Here is a 19,595-nt window from a genome sequence, read left to right as displayed (position 1 = left end):
TGAAGCTTTCTATGTTTTTACCACTTTTATTTGTAACTAAGTTACTGCAGTTTCGTCCTATAAGGACATTTTCAAACTTATACATTAAACTAACAATGGTTCATTACCTTAGCCCTCATATACCACCCTTGAAGATAATAATAGAGATACTTGGCTCGATTGAGTACCTGAATTTACAGTTCACAATGCGGATGTGCCAATTTAAAAACCGGTAGTTGACTGAATCGATTTGATCATTTAACAGGTTGCATCCGCAATGTTCAAAGTTTCCGTATCGTTTAGATTCGGAAACTTGTGGTTGCATGCCAAGGAATGGTTGGAAGTTCAATGTTTTCAGAAAACCTAGCTATACAGACATTACCATCCCAAGCGATTCTTTCCATCCAGACAGCCATAAATTGGCAGCCTACAATTCAATGTTGCACAGAGCCTTCTCACTGCCTTTGTCTGCTGAAAATCTAGATAGGAAAATTGATATACTTACACATATAGGTCATAATAATTGTTTCAACGCAGATACTATCCAGAAGTTAGTCAGAAAACAAATCCATAAATTCACTTATAGATTAATATACCCTCAGGTCAAACAACCAGAAATCAAGAAATGGGTAGCTCTTTGGAAAAAGAACAGAGATAACTGCGGGTTTCTTCAGAAAAAACAATGTGGAAGTGGCATTCAGTCCACATGCCAGGTTATCTAATTTCCTGTTCAAATCCAAAGATAAGGTGGTCAAGTTGGAGAAATCTGGAGTTTATAAGCTTAGGTGTCCGGAGTGTAATAGTGTTTATGTGGGACAATGTTGTCGAAATTTCCAAAAACGGTATGCTGAACATGAAAGGTCCTTCAGACTAGGAAAAAATGATTCGACGTTTTCAAACCATTCCTTGGCATGCAACCACAAGTTTCCGAATCTAAACGATACGGAAATTTTGCACTATGCAAGGAAGGGTTGAATGATCAAATCGATTTAGTATACTCACCGGTTTTCAAATTGGCACATCCGCATTATAAAGTGTGAATTATGGTACTCAATCGTTAATGCTAGTTGAATCTCAACGTGCAGCACATCAAATGAAAAGAAAAGAAATGCAGAATACTTCGATACAAAAAATCAAAGACGATGCCACGAGGGAACTGAGTTGTTTCTTCGCTAATAATAGTCGCATCATAATATTCGCATCAATTGAAAGGGAATTCATGTGTTTGTGGACCTTCTCTATTCATACCCATGGTCACATGTTTCCAATGTCAATGCTGAATCAACCATCATCCGAAATACGCAGTTCTCAAAGCTAAGAAAGATTTTGAAAGATGTCATCAATTATACACCCTGCGTGGCGAAATGAGTTAGTTTTGCATCGCTATTCTATTTGAAAGTAATTTTTCTAAGTTTTACTTTTTTTTCAGATGAATTTATTGAAATGTTATTCAATTAAAAGTTGGTGGGAGTTGTTGAATAATCATTTAATTTTCAAATTTTTTTTCAATATATACATATTGGATGATTTCAGTCAAATTCTTTCCATATCGTCTTTTGTTTGAGGAAGGTTTCGTATAATTTCTAATTTGAAACGTGAACTTTTTATTTTAAGTTTTACGAAAATGGAATGCAGTTCGGTCGTGAAGAGGAAGCCAATTAACAAAATAGCAGATTTACCTGTAGAGAAGCCGCAGAGGATATTGACAGCCAACATCGTGAGAGGCAAATTTGGTGGGGTGGTGTTCTTGGATTCAAGCAAGAAAGTGTAATTTTTTACCACATCGAATGGCGGAGGAGTATCACTCCCTTTTGGAAAATACGCTGTTGTGTTGTTTCATTTGAATTTGTACGAAATTAAAGTTAGTATTGTTTACCATTTCTTCTCCGTTTAATATGCAAAGAGTTTTTGGTTGTATACAATATTTTTTGTTCGACTCAAAAATTCTCAATTATATTATTATTCCTTACTTCCACTCTTGAATATTATTCTTCTTTGGTGTATGTTTATATTGAGGATCGAATTTAGTAGGAGATTTGAGCCGGTTCTGAGCCTCCCCCAACACTATGATGTATTAATTGCTTTTTTTCGTTTAGTGAAGTCGAGGCGATGTGACCTTGAAGTGTCTGGTTCATGGATCGTTCAGAATTTTTTTCCGGTTCTAAGTCTCCCCTCACCACTATGACGTATTAATTGCTTTTTTTTGTTGTGTAGTGAAGTCAAGGCCATGTGACCTTGAAGTGTCTGGTGCATGGATCGATCAGATTTTTTTTCATATGAGATTTTGTGTGTGTGTGTGTGTGTGTGTGTGTGTGAGAGAGAGAATACATGGTACAAGGTTTCATCATGTGCTTGTCGATGTACAAACATACGTCTGCATACTTCGAAGATCCTTCAAGTAATGAATGTTCCATCGGTGTGAGCCCACCAAGTTAGTAGTTGTGTGACGTCACAGCAGCAACCGTTCAACGGTAAGAGAGCGAGATGTTCACTCCACGACGTGTGGCTGAGTAATGCGTATTCATCGGTGTGCCCTCCCCTCTCTCGGTGCGATGAAGATTGTGACGTAACGCATCGCTCTAGCCTCGCTATCGATGGTGACACGCAGGCGGCCAAGGACTGTGTTAACGTCTGCCCTCTACGAGAGCGCAACGACCACTGCCTGTTCGTATCGACATCTGTTATCGCATCCAGCTGGGAGGTGGGCTTGGCGGTGATGTCAGGTTTTATAACAACAGCCACTTGTTCACCACCCATTTCGTAACGAATTTCATCAAAGAGAAATGCAATTGCATTATTCGAGAGATAGCATGTTTTCGCTACGTCTTTGGGGGTGAATTTACCTTCTATGTAAATGAAGCTCTCGGCAATATCTAGTATAACATCTTAATTATTGATTGCAATTCTAATTTCATCCGAATTCCTGAACAGCGGTGATCCATAGGGCTTATATGTGTGCTCATGTAAACTTATGAGAGAATGATCGAGCACTGGTTCATCGAATATATTCAACTTTTCACTGTTTGTTTCGAGCACCATTGTTATTTTCTCACTTTCAATCCAATCGATTTCAAAAATTTAAGATCACTCATAGACAGAGCGTTATATGCTAGCATACACTTGTGGAATGAGCTTCTTTTCATGCACACTTTTCTTTTTGATGGTGCAGCTCGTTTTGGTTTGGGATTGTTCAATACGATTTTGTCTATTATAATTGAAACCCATAACAATAGTTATTCGATTTTCTTCAATTCCAAAATAATGAAAATCATAAAAAGGCATATATATAATACTGTGTGGTTCTTTAGTAAGATTGTATCCAGGTTCAACATCAATATCGAATGAGAAAAGAATGTGGGATTCTTTACCATTTATATACGAACCAGATATTATATTGCAATCTAAGCGGATAAGTCTCACAGTTGTAATGTTTATTGGTAATGGGGATTCATGTACCTGATTTGGTGGAAATATGCCATGAGCGAACCCCTTCATTTCTGCTATAGAATTTGGATATGTCAGATCAATTTCATATTTGGATCGCATTTCACATTTGAATGTATTATTATTGGCGTGTAGATAGAAAATATCATCTGCAACGATATAAATTGGTTTTTTATCATGAAACAACCTGAACAGGATATGTTTCTGTATGACGGCATTGATCTCTTCTATTTCGTAAGCACCACATGAAATTTCAATTGTAAACTTTTGGAGTATCGATGAGTTGTCATTGATTCTGAAACTCACTAAATTATTAGCTTCAGTTATATTATTGATTGTATTGCATTCATAGAATCCCAAAAGTCCTAATCCATAACGGCTGTTCCTATCCAATTCAACTGGTGGAAAAAATCCGCACTCAAGACACTTGTCCCGACAGTTTGTAGCTCGAACTTTCGTGACATGACTGATGAATATTTTGAAACACATTTCAATTTATTGTTGTGCACAGCAACAACACATTTGAGACAATTTACACTTCTTGGAAGGTGTTGTATTGTAATAAATATCATTTTTATTAATACCGATATTCACATCCTCTATATTACAAATACAACACATAGATTTTCGAGGTATAGGACCATCATTAACATCCGAATCTAAATTTTCATCGGGGTGGTGTTCATAACAATATCTATGTTTCATTATATCGATGACATCTTGTAGATATTTGGGTAACTTTTCCCAAACATATGCAATTTCATGTGCAACACATGCAAGTATCACTTCCTTGGGCATATTTGCAAGCACCACTTTATCCATTTTTTTCAAGGTACCATATTTTGAAAACACCATTCCCTTGATGGCCTCCCGATCCAGTTTTGGTGTTGTATCCATTTTTTATTTGAAAAATCATTCAGAGAGAAACTGCAAGCACAAGTGACCACAGAGAACTTTATTGAATTTCTGTTGACGATCATAGTTATATTTGAATTTTACATTCGAACGTTTTCGAAAGAATCGAGTCATTTCCCTTGGTGGGGGTAGATCTCCAAAACTATCGAAATATGCGACTTCTTTTCCACATTTTTTATATGCCACCCAATGTGTTCCTGGTCCACTTATTCCACCTGAATTAACAATAGCTGTCTCGTTTTGTTTTGGACCTGAAGAGGGTAATCTGTCACGCATCAAAACGGTACGAAAAGGTGGAATTTTCGTTTTTTGTGCATAATAACTGAGATCGAGATCGGTGAGAGGCCTCTGAGGTAGGGGTTCAATTAGTTTTTTGTTTTGTTTGTGGCTTTGTATGGTTTTAAATATAGTCCTAAACCTTTACGGCACGGTTTGAGGTATATTCCACTTCCGCGTTTGCCCAATGCTACAGCCTCCATGGTTTTATTGTAACGATTGGCTTCCATTAAAGCCGCTCTGCTGGCTTTTGCTGAATTGACGGCCTTGGTAATACCAGCAGCGGCTCCCGCTAAACTCCCTAGTGCGGATAGTCCAGCAAAAATTGGTGTCAATGGCAAAAGTCCGCCGATCTTGGGAACAGGAATTATGCGTGGTGTGCGGTGATAGCTGTTTTGCTATTATTCGTCCCAAATTTATCCCCACCCGCTTTCTTCAATACATTTCGCACTTTATGGACTCTCCCAACACCAAATGCAAATTTTCTAATTTTATTTTTCTTCGTTTGTTTTTCTCACTTTTTTTCTCATTGGTGCTACAACCCATGCCCATATGTGTTTTTGGAGGACCAATATGGATTTCTAGTCATTGATAGGGACAGAAAAATAGATGAAGGTAGATATGGCAAAGGATTCGATAGTTTTATATATCCATGATTTTGTTATTGAAACTCATTCAATCACTGAATATTGTAGAGGTCACTTCATCAGCTTATTGAGCTATAATTTAAAAAGGGCATTATGAATACGAAAAATGATTCTGAAAATAAAAACAATGAAATGAATTTGAAACGTCAACTAGTAGAGACAACAGAAGCTGTTAGGCAGAAATTCAACTCTATCAAGAATGATAATTTTGAAAATCATACGACACTTGTATGAGCCCATAACGAAACCATTGAATGTTTTATCATCAAACGCTACTTCGAAATCATAAATGTTATCGTCAAACCATGGAAATGTTCAATCTACTTCAAACTATCCCATGAGTATTCCAATAGGAAGGAAACAATCTTTTGGTAGTGTATCATCTCTGAATATTGACACGAGCACACTTCAAGACGATATGAGAACAACTCTATTCGAAACACCATCATCGTCCCACCTCGATTCCTCGGATCATGACTCCTCACCTAATATGAATGAAAGTCGTGAAGATGTTTTGACGAATCATTTAAATAATGTAAAATCTAGAAATCCAGCATATGATGGAACATTTGGTGTACGCATGGATCCTATTACACAAAAGCTGAAAATAGGAAGTCTAGTGGTACATTTCAAAGATGGAAACATTTCATTTTGGGATGCTAATAAAGTGAAAAAATTTGAATGCGCAGGTAGTCCAGACTTGTATGATATGATCTTTTTGAAGAATCTGCAAGATGTTGATAATGAAAAAACTCGTCAAGTATATTCCAAAATATTGAAAATAACGAATGCTCCATATAAACAATATCATCTGAAGAGTGGTTTTTAAAACACAAATTCTAAAATATTTCGTGAAGTTATCAAACCTCTATTAGACTCACTACAATTTCCAATAAGAAGTAGAAGTGAAATTGATGGAGCACTCAAACTAGTGAAAATGAAGAAAACATATAATTCTAAACCTGTGAATTATGTGTACTGGAATTCACCGAAAGAGTTAGTTGCTCGCCTACGACTATTGGTAGCTTCAAAGTCAGCTGGACATACTGGACATGACAATGAAATAATTTCAATAATTGAAGAATTACGTGAAGAAGGTATAATATATTAATATATCCACAAGTAATGATCACTGTCACATCATCACTCAATGCAGTAACATTATCATATTTTGTCTCTCTAATCGTATTGAACTAGAATGACTAATGAAATAAGTGATGTCAAACGACAAGTTGTTAATGAAGTACATAGACCTGCAAGACGTAATTTTCGCAGAAGAATAACCACCATCAAAGGTTTTGCAGATCAATGGCAAATAGATCTAGCTGAACTACATACTCATGCAAAAAATAATAAAGGATACCGATTGTAATGTTTCGTCCTGTATATTTCGTTTTTAATTATTGTATGTCAAGTTGACTGTGAGTTGTCACTTTGCAGATTTAACTGGGAGATTGTTTAAAATAAACAAAGATTGAAAACTGCTTCTACAATTTCAATTAATATTCCAACACGAATATTACATTTGGCGACGAGAATAACAACCCACGTCAGTAATGGAAAACATCAATTTGAATTTTGTATCATTTGATACTAAATCCGATATAATCAATATTGGAACCAGATGGGAAAGATGGATCAATCGTTTTGAGATATATCTTCAGGCAATGAACATTACCAAAGAATCACGAAAAACAGCTATGTTACTGCATTACATTGGAGATGATACATATGATTTGCATACATCTTTACCAGATCCACCATTTTCATCTTCATCAGTATGACAAAGCAAAGTTGAAATTATCCAATTACTTCAAACCCAAAATCAATGTTGAGTTTGAAATATATAACTTCAGGCAAGCTAAACAGTTACATGGAGAAACCTTGGATCAACACTACGCTCGCTTGCTGAAATTATCCAAGAACTGTAATTTTGATGACCATAAAAAAGAAATCAAGTCTCAAATTATTCTCAGTACTAACTCCACCCGGATTAGGCGAATTGCATTATCTAAACAATTAACACTAGAAGAGCTTTTAGCAAATGGCAAAACATTTGAAGCTACCGATCATCAACTTATGGCTATTGAACAGAAAGAAACAGCAAATTTTTCAAAAACCAGCAAAGAAAGAAGGAAGGATAGAAAAGATAATGGCTATTTCAAGCACAATAAACGAGAAAAGTCAAAATGTCAAACTAGAAATTTTGAATCTGTCAAAGAAAATAAAACGGAGAAAATTTGCAGAAATTGTGGCAATAACTGGCATAATCAAGATCCCAAGTTGACATGCCCAGCAAGAAATGCACAATGGAGAGGATGCGGGAAAAAAGGACATTTCCAAAAAGTTTGCATTGCTACTGGAATGATGAAAATTCCTACCAAACAACAAACAAGGGCTATAATGAATAATCAACCAGAAATTGAACTTATAAAAGATAATGAATCATCGTCAGAAGAAGCATTCAGAATAATTCAAACAATAAATACAGTTTCGAATAGGTCTATCAAAGTCCAAATTCTACTAAATGGTAAAAGAACGGAATTTATTGTCGATACAGGAGCAACTGTAAATATTATGAGTTCCGAAACAGTTAGAAAATTAGCAGAAAACAAGAACATTTTACCAACAAACCAGCAAATATTTCCATACAACACAAAAACTCCTTTGCCAGTCGATGGAAAATTACCCGCCGTACTCGAATATAACAATAATAAGAAATTTCGAACCGAAATTTTCATCATAAAAGGTAGAAGTGAGTCATTACTGAGTTGCGAAGCTGCTATGAATCTAAACATTCTACAATTGATTGGAAGCACAAATTGTTACACAATCGAAAGTTTCGAAGAGAAATTTCCCGCCGTGTTTCAAGAAGTAGGAAAGTTGAAGAACTTCCAGGTGCATCTTCATATCGATAAATCTGTTCAACCAGTAGCACAAAAACATCGAAGAATACCATTTCATGTAAGGGAAAAAGTAAAAGCTGAACTGGGCAGTCTACAAGCAGCCGATATTATCGAACCTGTCATTGGACCAACTCCATGGGTATCACCTATTGTTATCGTTCCTAAACCAAGTAGAGATGCCATTAGAATATGTGTGGATATGCGAGCTCCCAATCAAGCCATCAAACGAGAACGTCACTTAACACCAACAATCGATGATATTATATTGGCTCTCAATGGTGCTGGTGTGTTTAGCAAAAAAGACCTCAATGATGGATATCATCAGTTTGAACTTGACCAAGAATCAAGAATGGTGACTACTTTTTCAACACATGTTGGTTTGTTCAGATATAAAAGCCTTAGTTTTGGTGTGAATGCTGCAGCTGAAATTTTCCAAAATATCATTCGCCAAACTCTAATAAACATTAAAGGAGTGTTGAATGTCAGTGATGACATTTTAATTTTTGGAAAGAATCAACAGGATCACGATGATACTTTGAACAACGTTTGAATGAATCTGGTTTGACAGTTAATAAAGCGAAATGTCTATTGAATCAAAAAAATCTAGTTTTTTTGGATACGTATTTTCTCATGAAGGAATTAAACCAGATCCAGCAAAAGTAGCAGCGTTCAAAAACTTAGAAGCCCCAAAAAATGCATCTGAAGTGAGAAGTCTTTTGGGTATGATTAATTATGATGGGAGATTCATTCCGAATTTAGCAAGTACCACCAAACTTTTACGAACATTGATCTTGAAAAATACATGTTGGACGTGGACAAAAAAACATCAAGATACATTTGAATTCTTGAAAAGTCGGCTGAGTGAAGAATGCCATCTTGCATATTTTGATATTCACAAAGAAATTCACTTGTACGTCGAACGCTGGTCCTCCATCGCACATGGAGATAATGAAAATCCTGTTATTGTTGCATACGCCAGCAGATCACTATCTCAAACAGAGGAACGATATAGTCAGATTGACAAGGAAATGGTTGCCATAACTTGGGCAATCGAACATTTCCACATTTACATATATGGTAGTGTATTCAATCTCTATACCGATCATTTACCTCTTGTCAGCATACTTCAGAATCATCGATCAGTATTCTCGGCCCGAATAGAAAGATTGTGTCTTAGGATTCAGCAATACCAGTTCAGAGTGAAACATCAAAAAGGTATAAATAATTCGTCTGATTACATGTCTAGACATCCATTACCAGTAGAACATACTACATCTGAACCTGCAGAGTATATAAACTTTATCTTTCAAAACTCACTTCCAAAGGCGATTTCTCTTGAAGAAGTAATAAAATTTTTAAAAAGAGACCAAGAATTCCAACATATATTTGAGGCTTTGAAGAACACTGATGAGAATTTGTGGAATACCAGTGTTTTAAAACCATAAAAAAAGTTAGATATGAGTTGACTTCTGTAAATGGAACAATTCTAAGGAACACAAAATTGGTCATTCCAGAAACTCTTCGCAAACAGGTTATCCAGCTAGCTCATAAAGGTCATTTGGAAATAGTAAAGACGAAACAACTTCTCAGAAGCAAAGTTTGGTTTCCTGGAATGGATAAATTAGCAGAAAATGGAATAAAGTCCTGTTTGTTGTGTCAAGCAGCAACATCCACTAAAAGTAGAGATCCAATTCAGGTAACATCTTCACCTACAGGTCCTTGGAGAAATTTAACCATGGATTTTGCTGGACCCTATCCTAATGGTAAATACATCATGGTTGTAGTTGACGAATATTCAAGGTACCCTGTTTGTTATGAAATACCAAGAGTGGTCTCTAAAACTGTGATTGATAAACTATTTTCTTTGTTCTCCCTATTTGGAATTCCCAATCAAATTAAAACGGACAATGGACCACCTTTCAATGGGCAAGAATTTGGTGATTTTGTTGATCATTTCAAATTCAAACATCATAACGTAACCCCTTTATGGCCTGAAGCAAATTGACTTGCTGAAAGAACAGTCAGAACTATCAAGAAGACAATTTTGTGTGCAGTGATGAGCGGACGAAATATTGAAGATGAATTAAAATCATTTTTAATGAATTATAGAGCTACTCCACATTCCACTACAGAAAAATCTCCGTTTGAACTACTTTTCAACCGATCCATGCATACGACTATTCCTGAAATTACCAATCAAGATGTAGATGGAAATTTGAAAATTATTGATGAGAAAAATAAAATGAAATTCAAAAAGTATGCAGATGAAAGATTACATACTAAAAATCATGAATTGAATGTTGGAGATTCAGTAATTTGCAAACAAAAACATGTAAATAAATTTACCCCACCATATGATCCCAATCCATATATTGTTGAGAAAATTAAAGGTACAAAGGTAACTGCGTCAAGGCTAAATAAAAAGATAACAAGAAATGCTTCTCACTTCAAAAAGATTGTAAAATCTGATCAAATGAATCCTGTATTAGATGTTATACCTGAATACGATGAAGATTTTCATGATTATAGGAGACCAGATGAAGAAATAGAATCAGAAGAAGATACACCAATTCAAGAAATTGTTGAAGCCGAAGTTCATGAACCTCCTAGAAGACAACAACCACATAGGAAAGCTAAACACACAAATTATTCTTCTATATGAATGTGATAAAATTGAGGAAATGTAATGTTTCGTCCTGTATATGTTGTTTTTAATTATTGTATGTCAAGTAGACTGTGAGTTGTCACTTTGCAGATTTAACAGGGAGATTGTTTAAAATAAACAAAGATTGAAAACTGCTTCTACAATTTCAATTAATATTCCAACACGAATATTACACCGATATATACTTGTTACTCAAAATATCTGTAGACTGTAGCAGTTAATGATAAAACAGGTAGTATAATAACTAATGCAATGAAATATGTACTAAAGGAAGCAAAATTTTCTCCCAAACATATACAAAGCGATCAAGGGAAAGAATTTTTTTATAGAAGCTTCTCATCTCTCATGCGGGAATATAATATCAATCATTATTCAACATTTAGCACAAAGGAGGCGGCTATCGCAGAAAGAGTGATTAGTACAATAAAGGCATAGCTCTACAAGGAATTTTCGATGAGAGGTCACCACAAATGGCTTGATATTCTTCCAATTATAACTAGTAGATATAACAATGGAGTTCATCGTACAATAGGTATGGCACCCATTAATGTTGATTCAACAACAGAATTAAAATTCAAGGTATCAATGGAATTGGAGGAAAACAAAGTAAACCCAAATTCCAATCGTACGTAATTCCAATCGTATCGTAAGGTATAAGCTGGATCCCGGAGGACGTCCACAAGACGACATCCGGTGAAAAGGAGAGGGTGCTGGGTCGGCTAAAGGCGCAGAATCCTGACCTGAAGGTAGCAAGATGGTGCACCTTCCATCATGAGGTTAAGATGAACCCACAAGGACACCTCTTCGTCTTCGGGATCGGAGACGATGATATGGCTGTCCTGAAGAAGAAGTCGATGAGGTTAAGCTACGCGTTTACCTCACTGACTATTAGGGCAACAATAAAAGAAACAGAGGGTACCTCTGAAGACCCTAGGTCCTTGGACGTTGAACCATTTAAAGTGGATATTGACCCCAAGGCCACCATGGGTCCCGAAAAGGAAGTCGAAGCATCTGAACAGATGACATTCGATGACCTGACGGAGGAGGCACCCAAAAACAGCGAGGCCACCTCCCCCTTAGCAGGCGAGCAGATGGACCTCTAAAGGTAACTTTGTATCCAACAACTGTCTCATGGGCAAGGACGTTGGAAAAAAAGTAAAAATAATACAATGCAACCTCCAACACAAAAAGGCGGCAACGGCAACACTATGTCGCCACCTTGATGTATTGGAGGAGGCAATAGCTTTGATCCAGGAGCCCTGGATAATAAAGACCAAAATTACTGGTTTCAGTAGTTTAACTGGTCAGATTTTCAGCTTAGCAAGCAACCAGCAACCTAGGACGGCTGTCTACGTTCCTAGGAAATACAGAGCGTTTCCGATGGCACAATTCAGCACCTCAGATCTCACTGCGGTCAAAGTTGAATGTCCAGTTGGGAAAGGCAAATATATGGCGTTGATAATCGCATCGGTGTACCTCCCTTCAGATGCAGCCACCCTACCACCGACCAGAGAAATGGAGGTACTAGTGGACCATTGCCTCAACCAAAGAGTGGAGCTCATATTGGGTTGCGACTCAAACTTTCACCACGTGAGCTGGGGCAGCAAGGATATCAACGCCCGAGGTAAGTCACTATATGAATATATAATACAGAAAGATCTAACAATTTTGAACAGAGGCACGGAGCCAACATTTATTAATGCCCGTAGCCAAACGTTAATAGATATCTCGCTCACGACAGCCGAAATATCAAACAAAATCCAAGACTGGCAAGTCTCGGACCATATCTCTATGTCAGACCACCGCTGGCTGACCTATACGGTAAGCCAGGATCTCAGGACTACTGTAAAATCCCATGACCCGAAGAGGACGGATGTAGCTCTCTACAATCGACTCTTAAGAGGAGCTCTGCGGGAAACAGAGGTCCTGATTCCTGGCAACAATGAAGAACTGGAAAGGTACACAGTATCTATCCACAACAAAATAGACACTGCCTATAAGGAATCCTGTCCGATGAGGATGGTTCAAACGCATGGCACAACCAACACATGGTGGTGCCCTGAATTGAAACACCTCAGGAAGACAGCGAGAACGACCTTTAACAAGGCAAAACGTACAAGACTCGAAGAGGACTGGGTTATATATCAAGCCAACCTCAGAGAGTCAAAAAAAGTCTGCAGACGAAAACAAAGAGAAGCCTGGAGAGCCTATTGTGAGGCAGTCGAAGACTTTCCACTAGCTTCTAGGCTACAGAAGGCACTCTCAAATGACCACCATAAGACTATCGGCATCCTGACGAGGGAAAATGGCGACAAAGCCGCCAACCTCCAGAAGAGTGCTGAGATTCTTATGGAAACTCACTTCCCAGGTTCTGTCTTTCCTGGAACGGCGAACTGGACGGATGTACCAATAACACCCTCACAAAATGACTGGCAATATGCTAGTACAGTAATTGATGAGGACAAAATAAGATGGGCTATATCGGGCTTTTCCCCCTTCAAGTCACCAGGGCCTGACGGTATAAGACCAGCCCTACTTCAGTGGGGACTGGACACTCTTATGCCACACCTGGTTGGAATATTCAGAGCCTCTCTAGCTCTGAGGTATATTCCCAGTAAGTGGAGAGAAGTAAGAGTAGTATTTATACCCAAACCAGGTAGGATGGACTATACCCTACCAAAAGTATTCCGACCAATTAGTCTCACATCGTTTTTCTTAAAAACCATGGAGAGGCTATGTGAGCGGTATATAAGAGATGAAGTACTTGTTAACAACCCACTTCATCCAAATCAGCATGCATATACCCTGGAAAGGTCTACTGATTCGGCCCTTCACCATGTGGTTGGCAGAATCGAGAGATCATGGGACAACAAAGAATCCACCCTAGGTATATTCATAGATATTGAGGGAGCGTTTGATAAAACAACCTTTCCAGCAACTACACTCCAGGAATGTACCCCTGGTAGTAGGAGAATGGATACTCCAGATGCTCTCTAGCAGAGCAATAAGTATTAATGTAGAAGACATCACAGTAAAAGGACTGGTCATGAGGGGATGTCCCCAGGGAGGGGTCTTATCACCCCTTCTCTGGAACATAGTTCTGGATACCCTAATTAATCACCTCAACAAAAATGGATTCTACACAATTGCATACGCAGATGACATAGTTATCTTGCAGACCGGCTAATTTGTAAGCACACTGTGCGATAGAGCGCAGGATGGGCTCAAATTGATAGAAACATGGTGTAAGGAACACTCACTGTCGATCAATCCCAAGAAGACTGAGATGGTCCTTTTCACTAGGAAAAGAAGTTTAACGGGCTTAAAACCTCCCGAAATTTTCAAAAGCCAACTAAACTTCTCTGAAGAGGTGAAATACCTTGGTATTATCCTCGACAAGAAGCTAACATGGAACTCTCATCTACAGAATAGAGCAAAAAGAGCATACGTGGCTTATGAGCAATGTCGAAGGACAGTGGGACGCGCATGGGGCTTTTCACCCCGTGTAGTCGCCTGGATCTACACTGCAATAATAAGACCTATGTTAACGTATCGAGCCATTGCATGGGAACCGAAAGTTCTACAAGCAACGGCCATCCAAAAATTATATCAAATACAGCGACTGGCTTGTTCAAACATCACAGGAGCCATGAGAACAACACCAACCGCGGCAATGGAATTAATCACGGGTCTGACCCCTCTGGATCTGTACGTTAAGGAGGATGCGTTAATGGCCATGGTACGATTGCACACGGCTGGTGTTAACCTAGAAGTAGGAATGGGTCGATTGAGGCTGGGCCTATGGCGGGAAGCGCTTACTGCGCAACCTCTGCTGCAGGCAACAAGTGATGCAAGTGCACCCAGGTTTGTGTTTAATAAACCCTACAAAATACAAATCAAGCAGAACACAGAGTCAGATGCTACAAATGCAATACGGATTTATACAGATGGCTCAAAAACAAAGGAAGGCTCATGATGTGGAGTGTACTCCAGATCACTAAGCCTAAGGATTAAGTGGGGAATGGAAAGAAATACCAGCGTGGTCCAAACAGAACTGGCTGGTATCTCAATCGCCACAAGAGAAATAACCAAGAAAAGAATTTCTGGCAAAAACATAACAGTCTGCACTGATAGCAGACAAGCACTATTAGCCTTGAACAGACACCGTGTTACTTCAGGGCTAGCACTAGAGTGCCACCAAGATTTAGCCAAAGCCTCGGTAGATAATAACATTATCCTGAGGTGGGTTAAAGGGCACGACAGGAGTAAAGGTAATCGCATTACCGACTCTTTAGCCAAGGAAGCGGCTGGACTAAGAGTTTTAGGACCAAGTGGCACCCACGGCCTGATGACTTCGACAATTGCGGAACTAGTCAAATGTTACACCCATGCTCAATCTTTAAAGAGATGGGATGAAATCAAAGGATGTTATCTTGCCAGGATCACCTTGGGCGACCCTGAGAAGCTAGCGTCGAAGAAATATCTGGCGATGACCAGGAAAAATCTACGCCTTACAGTCGGATTTCTGACTGGCCACTGTCAGCTAAGGAAACACCTACATAATATGGGGCTAGTGGACACACCTCTATGCAGGATGTGTGAACAGGAAGATGAGACTGTCAGGCATGTCCTGTGCGAGTGCCCGGAGTTATCGTTAATAAGAGAGTGTGTGTTCGGCGAGTCTTGGCCTATACCTGCCGATATAAAGGAGATGTCTCCCAGCGACCTGTCCACCTTCCTGGAAAGGACAGGATGGACGACGACCTAGGAGGACAACTCCTCGGGAGGATGTACAATGGGTCACATGTGGCCTACTCACCCTCACCCTCCTACTCTACAGATACAGAAGCAAGTACAAAAATATTTTTGAAAAGTCTTACACTACTTTACCACGGAGCTCTTCAAGATTGTTAAAATCAATAAAACAACCTCAACGACCTATAATCTTGAAGACATGAATGAACAACCTATTAGAGGATGTTTTCACAAAGAAGAGTTATTACGAACCGAGAATCCTGACGTATATCTGATTGAGAAGGTGTTGAAGAGAAGAAAAAATAACGTATATGTAAAGTGGTTAGGCCTTCCTAGCGAACAAAATTCTTTGATTGATGAATCAAAAATGGTTTAAATGTATCTACTATTGTATTTATGAATAAAGTAATGTTGAAGTTCATTATTGTTTTCATTTCAATTATAAGTATGTGAATTGAAAAATATTGCAGCGGTAAACGTTGCCCCAGCTATTCGCAACGTTCTGTGTATACCAAACCAAATTAATTGTATGCTCCATTCCCGCTTATATTTTTCAAGTCACGATATTGAAAACAATTATCATTCCCAAACCTAATCGCCGTCACTTTGAAATGCACTCTCCAACTCTTTTCGCCAATTATCTCTCACTGATAATGCCGTCTCATAATGTTGAGTCGACTCCTCAAGCTCTGCCTGAGCTTGCATTCTCGAACGTTGATTGAATTGATTATCTTCAACAATTTTTGAACGGAGTTCATCTGCATCCGTACACATTTTAGCCAATTCAACCTTCGCTAATGCAATCTTGGCATCTAATGCTTGAAGAGTTTCCTTATTAACATTAATAGCTCGCTCACTCTTTTCAAGTTCAGCAATAGCCACCTGTGCCTTTACAAGGCGGCATTTTGCTTTCTTTTTCATTTCTCCAAACCGATGTAGAGGACTGAAAGAAGCTAGCGATTCAGCTTTCAAATCACCATTCATTTCTTTAGGTGCACCTTTCGGCTTCCTCTTTGATCTGTCACTTTTCGTTGTAGATTTTTTCTCTCGCACAACACTTTTTGATTGTTTCTTTTCATTGAAGTCAGTGACAATCGATGAAGATGCATTAGTAACCTTCCTCTTGATTGTCCTAGATTTCTTATCAACTCAAAGAGGAAGGGTAGATGAAGGGTGTTTGAGTGGTGATAATTGCCAAACGATTGGATTTTCAACAACAATTTGCTCATTTGGTTCCGGCACATCTGCAAAGTTAACGAAGTCGTTAATATCAAAATCATTCATCGAATCTTGACTCGATAAATGTAATACTGGAATATTTTCAAAATCAGTGTGATCGATATCAACAAGTGGTGAACCATCTTCAGCAATCAACAACGGTGGATGGATGGTGGAGGTCTATCCTCGAATTCCTCGGACTCATCGTCAGCGTCATCGTCATCACTATCTCCGGGCAGTAGGTTATCACTATCAGAATCCCATCTATAGGATCCCCCGCCAATCGTTAGGATCCGAATATTCGCTGTCTGATAGGTCCGCTTCGTCACTGCCGGTAACATATTGCACTTGCAATCGATAATCAGATGGTATGTCATTACCATGCTCCATCCTATGGGGTGCCGTCGTTGAGTGAACGAAACTCTGCTGGATGGAAGTATAGTAAGATGTCTGATGCTTCGGGAGGCTGTATGGCTCGGTAGTTGAATCAGGTTCCATGTTGGAGGTGGCTAATCAACTGACCATTCCAACAGATAATTCCTACTTTTATACTTTTGAAAGGGAGTGAGGGAGGCGTGGGGATTGAGTGGGAATGAATTGCAAAATGACATAAGCTATATTCAATGAAAGAGATGATTGAATGGATAAAATACAATATGAATTATATGAAATTATACTTGTTGATTTCATTGTGAAACATGTTTTTTTTCTTCTCAAGAGATTATTCACAAGTGATTAGAGAACAGAAAAATTGATGTGAGGTATTTGTCTAGAAGAGCTTGGAATTGAAATAAAAAAAAATAATAATAAGACGAAGTGAAGAAAAATGCTCCAACCATCGCATTATTCAATGTGTACCAAACCAAAACAACCTTCATTCCATTTCTTTTTTTTTATTCATTTATTTTTTTTGTTTCCTACAATTACAAATATAAACTTGATACTACCATAGTTAAATATTCCTAACTAACCTAAAACTAATCTTTTATTTACACTTAATCTACGGAAAGTCTTTATGAATGTCACTAATTTTTTAAAAGACTCTATCGAAGAAGTCTCTGCTTTACGCCTTTCCTCCAGAGATGTTTGCTCTCGATCTAGTTCAGCCAATTCTTTCAATAGATCGCTTCGCCGGCTAGCAATTTCAGCCTCTCGGCGAGAAACGCTAGCCAACGCGGCCTCGCTTGATCGGAAAGCATGCTCTGCTTCTCTACATCTCTGCAGGAAACCGCTCAACATTTCACTAACCTCTCCGATAGGCTGTTGCACTGGCAATTGTGGCACGAACACTTGAGGATTCGCCGGTGTTGCTGGCAGCGGCGAAAGCGACACCGCCAACGGGGTCAATACGATGAACTCCTCCGGAGAACGCGCCCTCGGTGTTTCCGCTACTGCTACCGGCGGCGTGGAGGGTCTCAAGCTCTTACGAGCGGTCGGCTAACTACCTGTATAAGAATTAGTCCTATTGCAAGCAACTCTGTACTTTTCAATAGGACCAGACCTAGCTGCAGGTTGTCGACAGACCTTCTTCAGAACCCTGTCCTCCTTCTCGAATAAGTCAGGGCTGAGCGATCGGCCCCTACCGCTCGAAGTTGCTGCCTTCTCCTTGACCACCGGCCCAGCTGTAGGTTGTCGGCTGACCTTCTTCACAACCCTGTCCGCCTTGAATAACTCAGGGCTGAGGAATTGCTGCCTTCTCTTTGACCACCGGCATGATCGATGCCACAGCGTTGTTGATTTCCTGTGTGTTGGATGTCATTCTGAAAATGTAAAGTAATACAAAGTTAGTTGATATAAAAAAACATTGTTAACTTACTCAAAATTCTGCTAGTTGACTGCACTGGACTGAACTGGAGTGGACTGGACTTCTACCGTTGAGGAGTGGTCTCCGTGGGGTATAGGCATGAATGCGCGACTATTGGGAATGTGGCGGGGGCGCGCACACGTAACGGGGTGGGGGCATGCATGCACGAGTGTTGGAATAGCAGGGTGAGGCGGTGGGCGGGACTTCGGGTGTGGGGCGGGGCTTCGGGGTGGGGGTGTGGCCTCGGGTAGGTGGGTGGTTTTCGGGAGGTGACCCTAACAAGCCACGCCCACCCCCGCTCACCGCACCGCCCCGTCTTGTTGGGCGGACCTCGCGTTTCGGCCGCGGAAAAGCGCGCGCTTCGCGCGCGGGATTGATTCACCACCATCTCGCGCTCCGCGCTTCGGCTACGGAAAAGCGCGCACTTCGCGCGCGGAATGTTCGTAAATTGATACGTCATCTGTTGATTTTGGTTCTAACCTAACCTATCATGGATACCCCAGTCCACCTCATGAACCTAACCTAACCTAACGTATGTATGAACCTAACCTTACCTAACATATGTATGAACCTAACCTAACATAATGTAACTCAACCTAACGTAACCTAACCTAACCTACCATAATGCGGCAAAGCGCGCGCGGAATACATTCACCATGTACATTCAATTAATACGTCATCTGTTGGTTTTGGTTCTATCATTCTAACATTTGGATTAATGTCCAGTCCTGGATACCCCAGTTCATCTGATGACTTGAGTTTATGTTTTTTCTCCAAAACTGCAACTCTCTGTTCCAAAGTGTTATATTTTTTCATTGTAGACACTGTTATGTCAGACATTTTCATATCTACATCACTTTCAAGATTATCATATTTACGAGCCAAAGTTATTCGAGCCTCTACAATGTTATCATCGAATGCTTGACATGCATCGCGAGCAACATTACCAATTGTGGATTGTATTGCAGCTTGTAGGGCTAGAAGTA

The sequence above is a fragment of the Leptinotarsa decemlineata genome, unplaced genomic scaffold (genome assembly GCF_025532065.1).
Source record: "Leptinotarsa decemlineata unplaced genomic scaffold, Ldec_3_MD MMD2_tig00005002_RagTag_RagTag, whole genome shotgun sequence".
NCBI lineage: Eukaryota > Metazoa > Arthropoda > Insecta > Coleoptera > Chrysomelidae > Leptinotarsa > Leptinotarsa decemlineata.
This window is presented reverse-complemented; position numbering follows the sequence as displayed.